Genomic DNA, 16418 nt, shown 5'->3' with positions numbered 1-16418 from the left:
TAAAAAAGCTAATACTTGCAATTCAAGGCAATTTTATCGCAAACTACAAAATTCAAGAAATAGTATGATTGAATAGTGTGAGTGCGTACACTTTTCTATGTGTTAACATACGCAGGTTAATAAGTACATAAGAATTAAATAAATATAGTGATTACGTATATCTGAAGATTAACTATATACAGTATAGTTAGATCATCACCAAGAGGCTTTTAAACATCATCCGTCTGGAATATCAGAGAAGCAACAGCAAGACAGAGAACCCCTGGGAGATTACCTACACTGCATGGGCGTCCCCAAATATGCAGGTATCAGCACACTGTACATGTACAGGTACTCCAGTTTAGGCATCTGTCTTAGTCATGTTTCTCTGGTCTTATATAGTGAATAACACTGTAGTAACTCTAGTTTTACCCACACCTTCAAGTGGCCACTTTTCAAGATTGGATGAAACTGAGATATCATGGAGTCATCAGACGAGGGGCCATAAACCCCTAGAAAATATAAGCCACAAGGATTCAGATCAAACCACCAATGGCATAGTTTCAGTAAACATTAATGTTTTACAATGACAAACAGCAAACATATAGAGGCTTAGAACTGTTTGCGACGTGAATAAACAAACATTTATCAAGATTGTGTCACTATGAGCATTGTCTGTCACATCTGTAAACGTTTTACAAGAAATGCAGCTATGTGATTGTCTGAATGCATTGGGCATACAGTATTTTAATCTTGGTAACAAATCGCCATTTGTATATTCGCCATTTGTACATTTGAGGCAGCCAAGTTAAGGCTCTCAAGGAGAGAAACTAATATAGTGGGCAAAGAATTAATTTGAATGAAATACTGAGCCAAACTAACAGCATTGCTGTATCAAATGTATATGAAGTGTATTGTTTCAAATGTTAGCAACCAGGCAACACAAAAAGGAGCTTTTCAAGTGAGTTCTTTAAGGTTCACAAATTTTCTGAAGTGTTTTGCCAACAAAGATGTGGTTTTCCCAATGTGGGGTACCATTTTTAAAAATATACTAGTGCCATCACAGCCCCCCTTGCCCAAGCTTTACCAGTCTATAACAGTACAAAGCACGTTCACACTGGTGATCTAGTGGCAGTTATTCAAGAGACAGAGGAGGAGACAGAGTTAAGAATTAGTCCCAGTGTAGTGTTGTGTGTCTCTGAGACTTGTAATGCAGTGCATGATCTGCCAAACAATTCCCCAATGGGGTTACCTTTTTTAAAAATAGACTAATGCCATCCCAGGCCCCTTGGCCAAACTTCACCGGCCTATAACAGTACAAAGCATGTTTACCCTGATGATCTACTGGCAGGTACAGGACAGATTGCAGGAGACCGAGTTAAGAAGTAGGCCCAAAGTAATGTCATGCCCAATTCCCCAATGTGGGATCCTTTTTTCAAAATAAGAGTGCCATCACAGCCCCCTTGGCCAAAAAGCACCATACAGAGCACATTCACCCTGGTGATATAGTAATTCTGGATGATGAGGATGAGGATAAGAAGGAGGATAAGAACAAACAGACCAAATGTGGAAGCGTATACTCATGTGTGGTTGTGATGAGGTTCATGAGAATACACCTCCCCAAAAAAGAGAATGTTTTTGAGGTTATGTTTTTCTGTTTTCACTTGGTGGTGTACAGAAGTCTTTCCCAATCCAGACCTTGTTCATTTTGATAAGAGTCAGCCTGTCAGCATTTTCAGTTGACAGGCAGATGCGCTTATCTGTTAAAATTCCACCAGCAGCACTAAAAACCCTCTCTGACAGAACGCTGGCAGCAGGGCAGGCCAGGACCTCCAAGGCATAGAGAGCCAGTTCATACCACGTGTCCAGCTTGGATACCCAATAATTAAAAGGCACAGAGGAATCACGGAGGACATTTGTACGATCTGCAAGGTACTCCCTCACCATCTTCACAAACATTGAACTTCTTGTGACAGCACCCCTTGCCTCTGGGCCGCCATGATGGGAGGGTCTGAGAAAACTGTCCCAGAACTTGGCCATTGTTTTCCTGCCTGAGCTGGATTGCACTTCTGTCTCTCTCGCTCAGACTCCTTGGTTGTACAACAACCTCTGACGTCTGCTGCCAGCATTCTCACATGGGAATTTTCTAAGTAATTCCGCTACAAGGGCCCTGTGGTACTTCAACATGTTAGTACACCTCTCTGCCTCAGGCAGAAGAGATTGAAAGTTCTCCTTGTAGCGTGGGTTTAGAAGTGTCATCAACCAGTAATGAGGGTCACCCAAAATTTTGATAATGCAAGGGTCACGTGAAATGCAGCGCAACATAAGATCAGCCATGCATGCCAGACTGCTAACAGGCAAGACTTCCGTGTCCTCATCAACAGAATGACTGACCAAGCTGTCCTTCTCATCCTCCTCCTCCTCCCCGCTGAATAAACGCTAATACAGATGTATTTGTAATACCGTCTGTAGCACATGAAATTAGCTCCTGTTCTTCCTCCTCCTCTTCATTGCCTACCAATCCACGTTAAGAAGACATGAGGCTGGGCTGAGTGTAATCCCCCTGTATGTTTCCTTGCTCCATGTCCTCCTGCTCCGCCTGCAATGCATCCTCTTTGATTGTGAGCAGAGAGGTTTTCAGAATTGTGAGAAGCGGGATTGTGACTCTAATTATGGTGTCATCGCAGTCCTTAAAGTTTTGGAAGTTGTTACATATGTCTGAAATCCATGTCCACTCCTGAGGTCCTAAGTGTGGAGTCGGACCTGAAATTCGATGGCCTTGTTGATGTTGGTAGTCAACAACTGACCTCTTCTGCTCACAAATCCTTTCCAACATATGCAGCTTAGAGTTCAAGCACGTGGGGACATCACAAAACAGTCGGTGATCTGGAAGCTGAAAACGCTGATGAACCACGGCAAGGGCAGCTGAAGCTGTAGCTGACTTTCAAAAATGGGCAAACAGATGGAGTACTTTGACGAGCAGATCCGGCAGCTCCGGGTAGCTTTTCAGAAAACGTTGAACCACAAGGTGAAGCACATGGGCCAAGCAAGGTACGTGTGTGAGCTCACCTTGCCTCACCGCCGCTACAAGGTTATGGCCATTGTCTCACTCGACCATGCCTGGCTGTAGGTTCAGCGATGTCATCCAAACATCTGACTGCTGTTTCAGAGCTGTCCACAACTCTTCTGCATTGTGCGGTTTGTCACCTATGCAGATTAGCTTCAGCACAGCCTGTTGCCGCTTGGCTGAGGCAGTGCTGCAGTGCTTCCAGCTTTGGACTGATGTGTTGATTTCAGAGATGGAGGATGAAGAGGAGGAGGAGGTGCAGGAGCTGTAGACTGTGGAGGCAACCCTGATTGACGTAGGGCCAGCAATCCTCGGTGTGGGGAGGATGTGTTCCATCCCAAGGTCCGACTGGGTCCCGGCTTCTACTATGTTAACCCAGTGTGCCGTCATTGAGATGTACCATCCCTGCCCACAAGAACTTGTCCACGTGTCCGTGATTAGGTGAACTTTCCTGGTAACAGCATTGTTGAGGGCACGGGTAATATTGTGGGACACATGCTGGTATAATGCCGGTACAGCACACCAGGAGAAATAGTGTTGACTGGGCACCCAGTACTTTGGGACGGCCGCCACCATCAGGTTACGGAAAACTTCCATCTCAACGAGCCTAAAAGGCAGCATTTCTAGCGCAAGCAAAAGAGAAATTTAGGACTGTGGCCTGTAGGGCGTTGGCGGGGTATTTCCGCTTGCGTTCCAAAGATGGGTATAGACAACTGAAGGCTGTGCTGGGACAAGGACGTGGACGGGCTTGCTGATGGTGCTGCTTGACTGTGGGCCACAACAGGTGCAGGGCTAGAGGCATCTTCACATGCACGGTGTATTGGCGATTGGCTTCTACGCAAAAGAGTGGAAGAAGCAGTGGTGTGACCTGCAGGCAGTGGTCCTGTATCCTTGGATTCGGCCCATAAAGTCGGGTGCTTTGCTGCCATGTGCTTGATCATGCTGGTAGTGGTCAGGCTGGTTGTTTTGCTACCCCTGCTGATGTGCGCATGGCAGGTGCTGCAAATGGCTTGTTTCGGGTTGTCGACAGATTCTTTAACCCCTTCATGACCCAGCCTATTTTGACCTTATTGACCTGGCCATTTTTTGCAATTCTGACCAGTGTCCCTTTATGAGGTAATAACTCAGGAACGCTTCAACGGATCTTAGCGATTCTGAGAATGTTTTTTGGGACATATTGGGCTTCATGATACTGGTAAATTTAGGTTGATAATTAATTTATGCGTTTATTTGTGAAAAAAACTGAAATTTGGATAACATTTTGAAAATTTCGCAAATTTCAAAATTTGAATTTTTATTCTGTTAAACCAGAGTTATGTGACACAAAATAGCTAATAAATAACATTTCCCACATGTCTACTTTACATCACCACAATTTTGGAAAATACATTTTTTTTTTTGCTAGGAAGTTATAAGGGTTAAAATTTGACCAGCAATTTCTCATTTCTACAACAAAATTTACTAAAACATTTTTTTAGGGACCACCTCACATTTGAAGTCAGTTTGAGGGGTCTGTATGGCTGAAAATACCCAAAAGTGACACCATTCTAAAAACCTCACCTCTCAAGGTGCTCAAAACCACATTAAAGAAGTTTATTAACCCCTTTACCCCCAGTGGTGGTTTGCACGTTAATGACCAGGCCAATTTTTACAATTCTGACCACCGTCCCTTTATGAGGTTATAACTCTGGAACGCTTCAACGGATCCCAGTGATTCTGTTTTCTCGTGACATATTGTACTTCATGATGGTGGTAAAATTTCTTTGATATTACCTGCGCTTATTTGTGAAAAAAAACGAAATTTGGTGAAAATTTTGAAAATTTCGCAATTTTCCAAATTTGAATTTTTATGCAATTAAATCACAGAGATATGTCACACAAAATACTTAATAATTAACATTTCCCACATGTCTACTTTACATCAGCACAATTTTGGAACCAAAATTTTTTGGGTTAGGGAGTTATAAGGGTTAAAACTTGACCAGCAATTTCTCATTTTTACAACACCATTTATTTTTAGGGACCACATCTCATTTGAAGTAATTTTGAGGGGTCTATATGATAGAAAATACCCAAGTGTGACACCATTCTAAAAACTGCACCCCTCAAGGTGCTCAAAACCACATTCAAGAGTTTATTAACCCTTCAGGTGTTTCACAGGAATTTTTGGAATGTTTAAATAAAAATGAACATTTAACTTTTTTTCACAAAAAATTTACTTCAGCTCCAATTTGTTTTATTTTACCAAGGGTAACAGGAGAAAATGGACCCCAAAAGTTATTGTACAATTTGTCCTGAGTACGCCGATACCCCATATGTGGGGGTAAACCACTGTTTGGGTGCATGGCAGAGCTCGGAAGCGAAGGAGCGCCATTTGACTTTTCAATGCAACATTGACTGGAATAGAGATGGGACGCCATGTTGCATTTGGAGAGCCCCTGATGTGCCTAAACATTGAAACCCCCCACAAGTGACACCATTTTGGAAAGTAGACCCCCTAAGGAACTTATCTAGAGGTGTGGTGAGCACTTTGACCCACCAAGTGCTTTACAGAAATTTATAATGCAGAACCGTAAAAATAAAAAATCATATTTTTCCCAAAAATTATCTTTTCGCCCCCAATTTTTTATTTTCCCAAGAGTAAGAGAAGAAATTCAACCCCAAAAGTTGTTCTACAATTTGTCCTGAGTATGCTGATACCCCATATGTGGGGGTAAACCACTGTTTGGGCACATGGGAGAGCTCGGAAGGGAAGGAGCGCCGTTTGACTTTTCAATGCAAAATTGACAGGAATTGAGATGGGACGCCATGTTGCGTTTGGAGAGCCACTGATGTGCCTAAACATTGAAACCCCCCACAAGTGACACCATTTTGGAAAGTAGACCCCCTAAGGAACTTATCTAGATGTGTGGTGAGCACTTTGACCCACCAAGTGCTTCACAGAAGTTTATAATGCAGAACTGTAAAAATAAAAAATCATATTTTTTCCCACAAAAATTATTTTTTAGCCCCCAGTTTTGTATTTGCCCGAGGGTAACAGGAGAAATTGGGCCCCAAGAGTTGTTGTCCAATTTGTCCTGAGTGCGCTGATACCCCATATGTGGGGGGGGGACCACCGTTTGGGCGCATGGCAGAGCTCGGAAGGGAAGGAGCATCATTTGGAATGCAGACTTAGATGGAATGGTCTGCAGGCGTCACATTGCTTTTGCAGAGCCCCTAATGTACCTAAACAGTAGAAACCCCCCACAAGTGACCCAATATCAGAAACTAGACCCCCCAAGAAACTTATCTAGATGTGTTGTGAGAACTTTGAACCCCCAAGTGTTTCACTACAGTTTATAACGCAGAGCCGTGAAAATAAAAAAAAAACTTTCCCCCAAAAATTATTTTAAAGCTCCCAGTTTTGTATTTTCCCGAGGGTAAGAGGAGAAATTGGACCCCAAAAGTTGTTGTCCAATTTGTCCTGAGTACGCTGATACCACATATGTGGGGGGAGACCACCTTTTTGGCACATGGGAGGGCTCGGAAGGGAAGGAGCGCCGTTTGGAATGAAGACTTAGATGGAATGGTCTGCAGGCGTCACATTGCGTTTGCAGAGCCCCTAATGTACCTAAACAGTAGAAACCCCCCACAAGTGACCCCATATTGGAAACTAGACCCCCCAAGAAACTTATCTAGATGTGTTGTGAGAACTTTGAGCCCCCAAGTGTTTCACTACAGTTTATAACGCAGAGCCGTGAAAATAAAAAATCCTTTTTTTCCCACAAAAATTATTTTTTAGCCCCCAGTTTTGTATTTTCCCAAGGGTAACAGGAGAAATTGGACCCCAAAAGTTTTTGTACTATTTGTCCTGAGTACGCTGATACCCCATATGTTGGGGTAAACCCCTGTTTGGGCACACGGGAGAGCTCGGAAGGGAAGGAGCAATGTTTAACTTTTTGAACGCAGAATTGGCTGGAATTGAGATCGGACGCCATGTCGCGTTTGGAGAGCCCCTGATGTGCCTAAACAGTGGAAACCCCCCAATTATAACTGAAACCCTAATCCAAACACACCCCTAACCCTAATCCCAACAGTAACCCTAACCACACCTCTAACCCTGACACACCCCAAACCCTAAACCTAACTTTAGCCCCAACCCTAACTTTAGCCCCAACCCTAACTGTAGCCTTAACCCTATCCCTAACCCTAGCCCTAACCCTAGCCCTTACCCTAGCCCTAACCCTAGCCTTAACCCTAACCCTAGCCCTAACCTTATCCCTAACCCTAGCCCTAACCCTGATGGGAAAATGGAAATAAATACCGTACATTTTTTAAATTTTTCCCTAACTAAGGAGGTGATGAAGGGGAATTTGATTTACTTTTATAGCGGGTTTTTTAGCGGATTTTTATGATTGGCAGCCATCACACACTGAAAGACGCTTTTTATTGAAAAAAAAATATTTTTTTCGTTACCACATTTTGAGAGCTATAATTTTTCCATATTTTGGTCCACAGAGTCATGTGAGGACTTGTTTTTTGCGGGACGAGTTGACGTTTTTATTGGTAACATTTTTGGGCACGTGACATTTTTGATCGCTTTTTATTCCGATTTTTGTGAGGCAGAATGACCAAAAACCAGCTATTCATGAAATTCTTTTGGGGGAGGCGTTTATACCGTTCCGTGTTTAGTAAAATTGATAAAGCAGTTTTATTCTTCAGGTCAGTACGATTACAGTGATACCTCGTTTATATTTTTTTTATGTTTTGTCGCTTTTATACGATAAAAACTATTTTATAGAAAAAATAATTATTTTTGCATCGCTTTATTCTGAGGACTATAACTTTTTTATTTTTTTGCTGATGATGCTGTATGGCGGCTCGTTTTTTGCGGGACAAGATGACGTTTTCAGAGGTACCATGGTTATTTATATCTGTCTTTTTGATCGCGTGTTATTCCACTTTTTGTTCGGCGGTATGATAATAAAGCGTTGTTTTTTGCCTCGTTTTTTTTTTCTTACGGTGTTTACTGATGGGGTTAACTAGTGGGACAGTTTTATAGGTTGGGTCGTTACGGACGCGGCAATACTAAATATGTGTACTTTTATTGTTTTTTTTATTTAGATAAAGAAATGTATTTATGGGAATAATATATTTATTTTTTTTCATTATTTAGGATTTTTTTTTTTTTTTTTACACATTTGGAAATTTTTTTTTTTACTTTTTACTTTGTCCCGGGGGGGACATCACAGATCGCTGATCTGACAGTTTGCACAGCACTCTGTCAGATCAGCGATCTGACTTACAGCGCTGCAGGTTTACCAAGCGCCTGCTGTTATGTTTGCTAATGACAGGTGTTATGAAGGCAATCCAGAAACACAGTGTGCTTAGCGATCAGAGCGCACACAGTGATCTGACAAATACCCAAAAATACAAGAACGAGCTCTGAGACGTGGAAACTCTGTAGACTGCACACCTGATCCTATCCTAAACACAACTAAAAGCGGCTGTGGATTGCGCCTAACAACTACCTAGGCAACTCGGCACAGCCTAAGAAACTAGCTAGCCTGAAGATAGAAAAATAGGCCTGACTTGCCCCAGAGAAATTCCCCAAAGGAAAAGGCAGCCCCCCACATATAATGACTGTGAGTAAGATGAAGAGACAAAACGTAGGGATGAAATAGATTCAGCAAAGTGGGGCCCGATATTCTAGGACAGAGCGAGGACAGTAAAGCGAACTTTGCAGTCTACAAAAAACCCTAAAGCAAAAACCACGCAAAGGGGCAAAAAAAAACCACCGTGCCGAACTAACGGCACGGCGGTACACCCTTTGCGTCTCAGAGCCTCCAGCAAAATAAAAGACAAGCTGGACAGAAAAAAAGCAACAAAAAAGCAAAAAGCACTTAGCTATACAGAGCAGCAGGTCACAGGAACAATCAGGAGAAGCTCAGATCCAACACTGAAACATTGACAAGGAGCAAGGATAGCAGCATCAGGCGGAGTTAAGTAATGAAGCAGTTAACGAGCTCACCAGAACACCTGAGGGAGGAAGCTCAGAAGCTGCAGTACCACTTGTGACCACAGGAGTGAATTCAGCCACAGAATTCACAACAGCCTGCTCTGAGAAGGCACTTGGTAAGCCACCTCCTTCCCTGCAGGACCCAGATGCCGCGGCCATTTTGGATCCGGGCCTGCTGCAGGGAGGGAGGTAAGAGACCCTTGCAGCAACGCGATCACATCGCGTTGCTGCGGGGGTCTCAGGGAAGCCCGCAGGGAGCCCCCTCCCTGCGCGATGCTTCCCTGTACCGCCGGCACACCGCGATCATGTTTGATCACGGTGTGCCGGGGGTTATTGTGCCGGGGGCGGTCCGTGACCGCTCCTGGCACATAGTGCCGGATGTCAGCTGCGATAGGCAGCTGACACCCGGCCGCGATCGGCCGCGCTCCCCCTGTGAGCGCGGCCGATCGCGTATGACGTACTATCCCGTCGGTGGACATACGGGCCCACCTCGACGGGATAGTACGTCAGATGTCAGAAAGGGGTTAAATTGACCACATTTTTTCCAAAAGGACTCACAGCATGGCCCAGAGTGGTGAGTAAGATGGGAGATGGGAAGCCATGCAGTGATGCCGGCAGGGATGTTACACATCACATAGGAGACACTGAGGCGACTGTATATACATCACACAGGAGACACTGAGACGGCTGTATATACATCACATAAGAGACACTGAGGCGGCTGTATATACATCACATAGGAGACAGTGAGGCGGCTGTATATACATCACACAGGAGACACTGATACGGCTGTATATACATCACATGAGACAAAATTGAGGAGGCTGTATATACAGTTGTGCTCAAAAGTTTACATACCCCAGCAGAATTTTTGCTTTCTTTACCTTTTTTCAGAGAATATGAATAAACACCAAAACTTTTTCTCCACTCATGTTTAGTGGTTGGGTGAAGTCATGTATTGCCAAACTACTGTATTTTCTCTTTTATAATCATAACGACAACCCAAAACATCCAAATGACCCTGATCAAAACTTCACATACCTTGGTGATTTGGGCCTGAAAACATGCGCAAATGGGTTTGAAGGGCTGCTAAAGGTAACCTGTGACCTGTTTCCTTGTGATCAGTGTGCGTGCATTAAAGCTGAGTGAGTGTCTGGAATCCAGACAGACTCTTGCATCTTTCATCCAGAAACTGACATTTCTGGATTCTCAGTCATAGTGAAAGCAAAAGAATTGTCAACAGATCTACGGGAAAAGGTAGTTGAATTGTATAAAACAGAAAAAGGGATACAAAAATATATCCAAGGAATTGATAATGCCAGTCAGCAGTGTTCAAACTGTGATTAACAAATGGAAAATCAGGGGCTCTGTAAAAACAAAACCACGGCCAGGTAGACAAACAAAAATGTTGTCTACAACTGCCAAGAAAATTGTTAGAGATGCAAAGAAAAACCCACAAATAACATCAGCTGAAATGCAGGACTCTCTGAAAGCTAGCGGTGTGGCCGTTTCAAGATGCACAATAAGGAAGCACTTGAAGAAAAATAGGCTGCATGGTTGAGTAAATGCCACAAAGTATTTAGCTTACAATATGCAAAACAGCACAGAGACAAGCCTCAGAACTTCTGGAACAAGGTAATTTGGAGCGATGAGACCAAAATTGAACTTTTTGGCCACAACCATAAATGTTACATTTGGAGAGAGGACAAGGAGGCCTTTGATGAAACTGTAAAGTATGGAGGTGGATCGCTGATGTTTGGGGATGAGTGAGCTACAAAGGAACAGGAAACTTGTTCAAAGTTGAAGGAAAGATTTACATTATCAGCAAATACTGGAGGAAAATTTGCACTCATCAGCCCTGAAACTGCGCATGGGATGTCCTTGAACGTTCCAACATGACAACGATCCAAAACACAAGGCCAAGTCGACCTGTCAATGGCTACAGCAGAACAAAGTGAAGGTACTGGAGTGGCCATCTCAATCTCCTGAACTCAATATCATCGGGCCACTCTGGGGAGTTCTCAAGCGCGCACTTCATGCTAGACAGCCAGAGAATTTACAGGAACCGGAGGCTTTTTTCCAAGGAGAGTGGGCAGCTTTACCATCTAGGAAAACAAAGAACCTCATCCACAACTACCACAAAAGACTTGGAGGTAGTTGTCAATAATGTTAGTGGGGGCAATACACGGTATTACTAAATGGGGTATGTGAACTTTTGATCAGGGTCATTTGGATGTTTTGGGTTGTCATTAGAATTTAAAAAGAGAAAACACAGTAGTTTGACAATAAATGGCTTCACCCAACCACTAACCATGAGTGAAGAAAAAGTTTTGGTGTTATCATTCATATTCTCTGAAAAAAGGCCAAGAAAGTAAAAATTCTGCCGATGTATGTAAACTTTTGAGCACAACTATACATCACATAAGAGACATTGAGGCGGCTGTATATACATCACACAGGATAAACTGAAGCGGCTGTAGATACATCACATAGGATACACTGAGGCGGCTGTATATACATTACACAGGATACACTGAGGCAGCTGTATATACATCACATAGGAGACACTGAGGCAGCTGTATATACATCACATAGGATACACTGAGGCGGCTGTATATACATCACATAGGATACACTGAGACCGCTGTATATATATCACAAAGGATACACCAAGGCGGCTGTAATTACATCACACAGGATACACTGAGGCAGCTGTATATACATCACACAGGACACACTGAGGCGGCTGTATATACATCACATAAGAGACACTGAGGCAGCTGTATATATATCACAAATGATACACTGAGGCGGCTGTATATACATCACATAGGATACACTGAGACGGCTGTATATACATCACACAGGATACACCGAGGCGGCTGTAATTACATCACACAGGATACACTGAGGCAGCTGTATATACATCGCACAAGATACACTGAGGCGGCTGTATATACATCACACAGGATACACTGAGGCGGCTGTATATACATCACATAGGAGACACTGAGGCAGCTGCATATACATCACATAGGAGACACTGAGGCGGCTGTATATACATCACATAGGATACACTGAGACGGCTGTTTATACATCACACAGGATAAACCGAGGCGGCTGTAATTACATCACACAGGATACACCGAGGCAGCTGTATATACATCACACAGGATACACTGAGGCAGCTGTATATACTATGACTTTTTGATCAAATTCTGTGCAAAGCGTCTCTCAAATATTTTCCTAATGTTCAAAAGCCATTTTGCTATTCATATTTCATGTATTCCATATTAGACATGCTTTGGCAGGATAGAGTGCAACCTTTTTTTGTATATTGTGTATGGAGGTAGCTGCTCCTGGTATGCACCTATTCACACTAGTTTGGATGTGCCAGTCGTTTTTCTGTCATCGCAGCTGTAATTACATCACACAGGATACACTGAGGCAGCTGTATATACATCACACAGGATACACTGAGGCGGCTGTATATACATCACACAGGATACACTGAGGCAGCTGTATATACATCACACAGGATACACTGAGGCGGCTGTATATACATCACACAGGATACACTGAGGCAGCTGTATATACATCACACAGGATACACTGAGGCAGCTGTATATGCATCACACAGGATACACTGAGGCGGCTGTATATACATCACACAGGATACACTGAGGCGGCTGTATATACATCACACAGGATACACTGCAGCAGCTGTATATACAGTACATCACACAGGATACATTGAGGCGGATGTATATACATCACACAGGATACACCGAGGCGGCTGTATATACATCACACAGGATACACTGAGGCGGCTGTATATACATCACACAGGATACACTGAGGCGGCTGTATATACATCACACCGGATACACTGAGGCGGCTGTATATACATCACACAGGAAACACTGAGGCAGCAGTATATACATCACACAGGATACACCGAGGCGGCTGTATATACATCACACAGGATACACTGAGGCGGCTGTATATACATCACACAGGATACACTGTAGCAGCTGTATATACAGTACATCACACAGGATACACTGAGGCGGCTGTATATACATCACACCGGATACACTGAGGTGGCTGTATATACATCACACCGGATACACTGAGGCGGCTGTATATACATCACACAGGATACACTGAGGCGGCTGTATATACATCACACAGGATACACTGAGGCGGCTGTAATTACATCACACAGGATACACTGAGGCGGCTGTATATACATCACACAGGATACACTGAGGCGGCTGTAATTACATCACACAGGATACACTGAGGCGGCTGTAATTACATCACACAGGATACACTGAGGCGGCTGTATATACATCACACAGGATACACTGAGGCGGCTGTAATTACATCACACAGGATACACTGTAGCAGCTCTATATACATCACACAGGATACACTGAGGTGGCTGTATATACATCACACCGGATACACTGAGGCGGCTGTATATACATCACACAGGATACACTGAGGCGGCTGTATATACATCACACAGGATACACTGAGGCGGCTGTATATACATCACACAGGATACACTGTAGCAGCTGTATATACATCACACAGGATACACTGTAGCAGCTGTATATACATCACACAGGATACACTGAGGCGGCTGTATATACATCACACAGGATACACTGAGGCGGCTGTAATTACATCACACAGGATACACTGAGGCGGCTGTATATACATCACACAGGATACACTGAGGCGGCTGTAATTACATCACACAGGATACACTGAAGCGGCTGTAATTACATCACACAGGATACACTGAGGCAGCTGTATATACATCACACAGGATACACTGAGGCGGCTGTAATTACATCACACAGGATACACTGAGGCGGCTGTATATACATCACACAGGATACACTGAGGCGGCTGTATATACATCACACAGGATACACTGTAGCAGCTGTATATACATCACACAGGATACACTGTAGCAGCTGTATATACATCACACAGGATACACTGTAGCAGCTGTATATACATCACACAGGATACACTGAGGTGGCTGTATATACATCACACCGGATACACTGTAGCAGCTGTATATGCATCACACAGGATACACTGTAGCAGCTGTATATACATCACACAGGATACACTGAGGCGGCTGTATATACATCACACAGGATACACTGTAGCAGCTGTATATACATCACACAGGATACACTGAGGCGGCTGTATATACATCACACAGGATACACTGAGGCGGCTGTATATACATCACACAGGATACACTGTAGCAGCTGTATATACATCACACAGGATACACTGTAGCAGCTGTATATACATCACACAGGATACACTGAGGCGGCTGTATATACATCACACAGGATACACTGAGGCGGCTGTATATACATCACACAGGATACACTGAGGCGGCTGTATATACATCACACAGGATACACTGTAGCAGCTGTATATACATCACACAGGATACACTGTAGCAGCTGTATATACATCACACAGGATACACTGAGGCGGCTGTATATACATCACACAGGATACACTGAGGCGGCTGTAATTACATCACACAGGATACACTGAGGCGGCTGTATATACATCACACAGGATACACTGAGGCGGCTGTATATACATCACACAGGATACACTGAGGCGGCTGTATATACATCACACAGGATACACTGAGGCGGCTGTAATTACATCACACAGGATACACTGAGGCGGCTGTATATACATCACACAGGATACACTGAGGCGGCTGTATATACATCACACAGGATACACTGAGGCGGCTGTATATACATCACACAGGATACACTGAGGCGGCTGTATATACATCACACAGGATACACTGAGGCGGCTGTAATTACATCACACAGGATACACTGAGGCGGCTGTATATACATCACACCGGATACACTGAGGCGGCTGTATATACATCACACAGGATACACTGAGGCGGCTGTAATTACATCACACAGGATACACTGAGGCGGCTGTATATACATCACACAGGATACACTGAGGCGGCTGTATATACATCACACAGGATACACTGAGGCGGCTGTATATACATCACACAGGATACACTGAGGCGGCTGTATATACATCACACAGGATACACTGAGGCGGCTGTAATTACATCACACAGGATACACTGAGGCGGCTGTATATACATCACACAGGATACACTGAGGCGGCTGTATATACATCACACAGGATACACTGAGGCGGCTGTATATACATCACACCGGATACACTGAGGCGGCTGTATATACACCACACAGGATACACTGTAGCAGCTGTATATACATCACACAGGATACACTGAGGCGGCTGTATATACATCACACAGGATACACTGAGGCGGCTGTAATTACATCACACAGGATACACTGAGGCGGCTGTATATACATCACACAGGATACACTGTAGCAGCTGTATATACAGTACATCACACAGGATACACTGAGGCGGCTGTAATTACATCACACAGGATACACTGTAGCGGCTGTATATACATCACACAGGATACACTGAGGCGGCTGTATATACATCACACAGGATACACTGAGGCGGCTGTATATACATCACACAGGATACACTGAGGCGGCTGTATATACATCACACAGGATACACTGAGGCGGCTGTAATTACATCACACAGGATACACTGTAGCGGCTGTATATACATCACACAGGATACACTGAGGCGGCTGTATATACATCACACAGGATACACTGAGGCGGCTGTATATACATCACACAGGATACACTGAGGCGGCTGTATATACATCACACAGGATACACTGTGGCGCCTTTCTATAAACACTAGTGATGAGCGAATATACTCGTTACTCGCGATTTCTCGAGCACGCTCCGGTGTCCTCCGTGTATTTTTTAGTGCTCGGAGATTTAGATTTTCTTGCGGCAGCTGAATGATTTACATCTGTTAGTCAGTATAAGTACATGTGGGGATTCCCTAGCAACCAGGCAACCCCCACATCTACTTACGCTGGCTAACAGATGTAAATCATTCAGCTGTGGCAAGAAAAACTAAAAAAAATACTCGGAGGACCCCCCTGAGCGTGCTCGCGAAATCTCGAGTAACGAGTATATTCGCTCATCATTATAACCGATAATCTTTACCACCTACTTCAGGAAACATCTGAAAAGCATGCAAATCTATGAACTAGGAGAAAAAAGTTTCGTGAAGCGGCTTCAGCCTAGCAGTTACGGGCGGCGGCGAGTGATGTGTCCTTCCTGAAGGAGCCGATACAAAGAGCCGGCTCCCTGCTGTGAATGAAAGGAGTCGGCTCTGCAGTGTGCCTGCTGTCTGCTTCATATGCGCGCACACGAT

The 16418-nt window shown here is 43.9% G+C and overlaps 1 long non-coding RNA gene across 1 annotated transcript in view; it reads right to left on the bottom strand.

Annotated features, from left to right (window-relative positions):
- Positions 1-16418, bottom strand: part of LOC138677455 (uncharacterized) — a 95328-nt gene that overhangs the window by 76620 nt on the left and 2290 nt on the right. The gene's annotated exons all lie outside the window — the stretch shown is intronic.

Source organism: Ranitomeya imitator, chromosome 1 (assembly GCF_032444005.1).
Source record: "Ranitomeya imitator isolate aRanImi1 chromosome 1, aRanImi1.pri, whole genome shotgun sequence".
Lineage (NCBI taxonomy): Eukaryota > Metazoa > Chordata > Amphibia > Anura > Dendrobatidae > Ranitomeya > Ranitomeya imitator.
The sequence above is the reverse complement of the archived record's forward strand: the minus strand, read 5'-3'. Positions and strand labels throughout refer to the sequence as shown.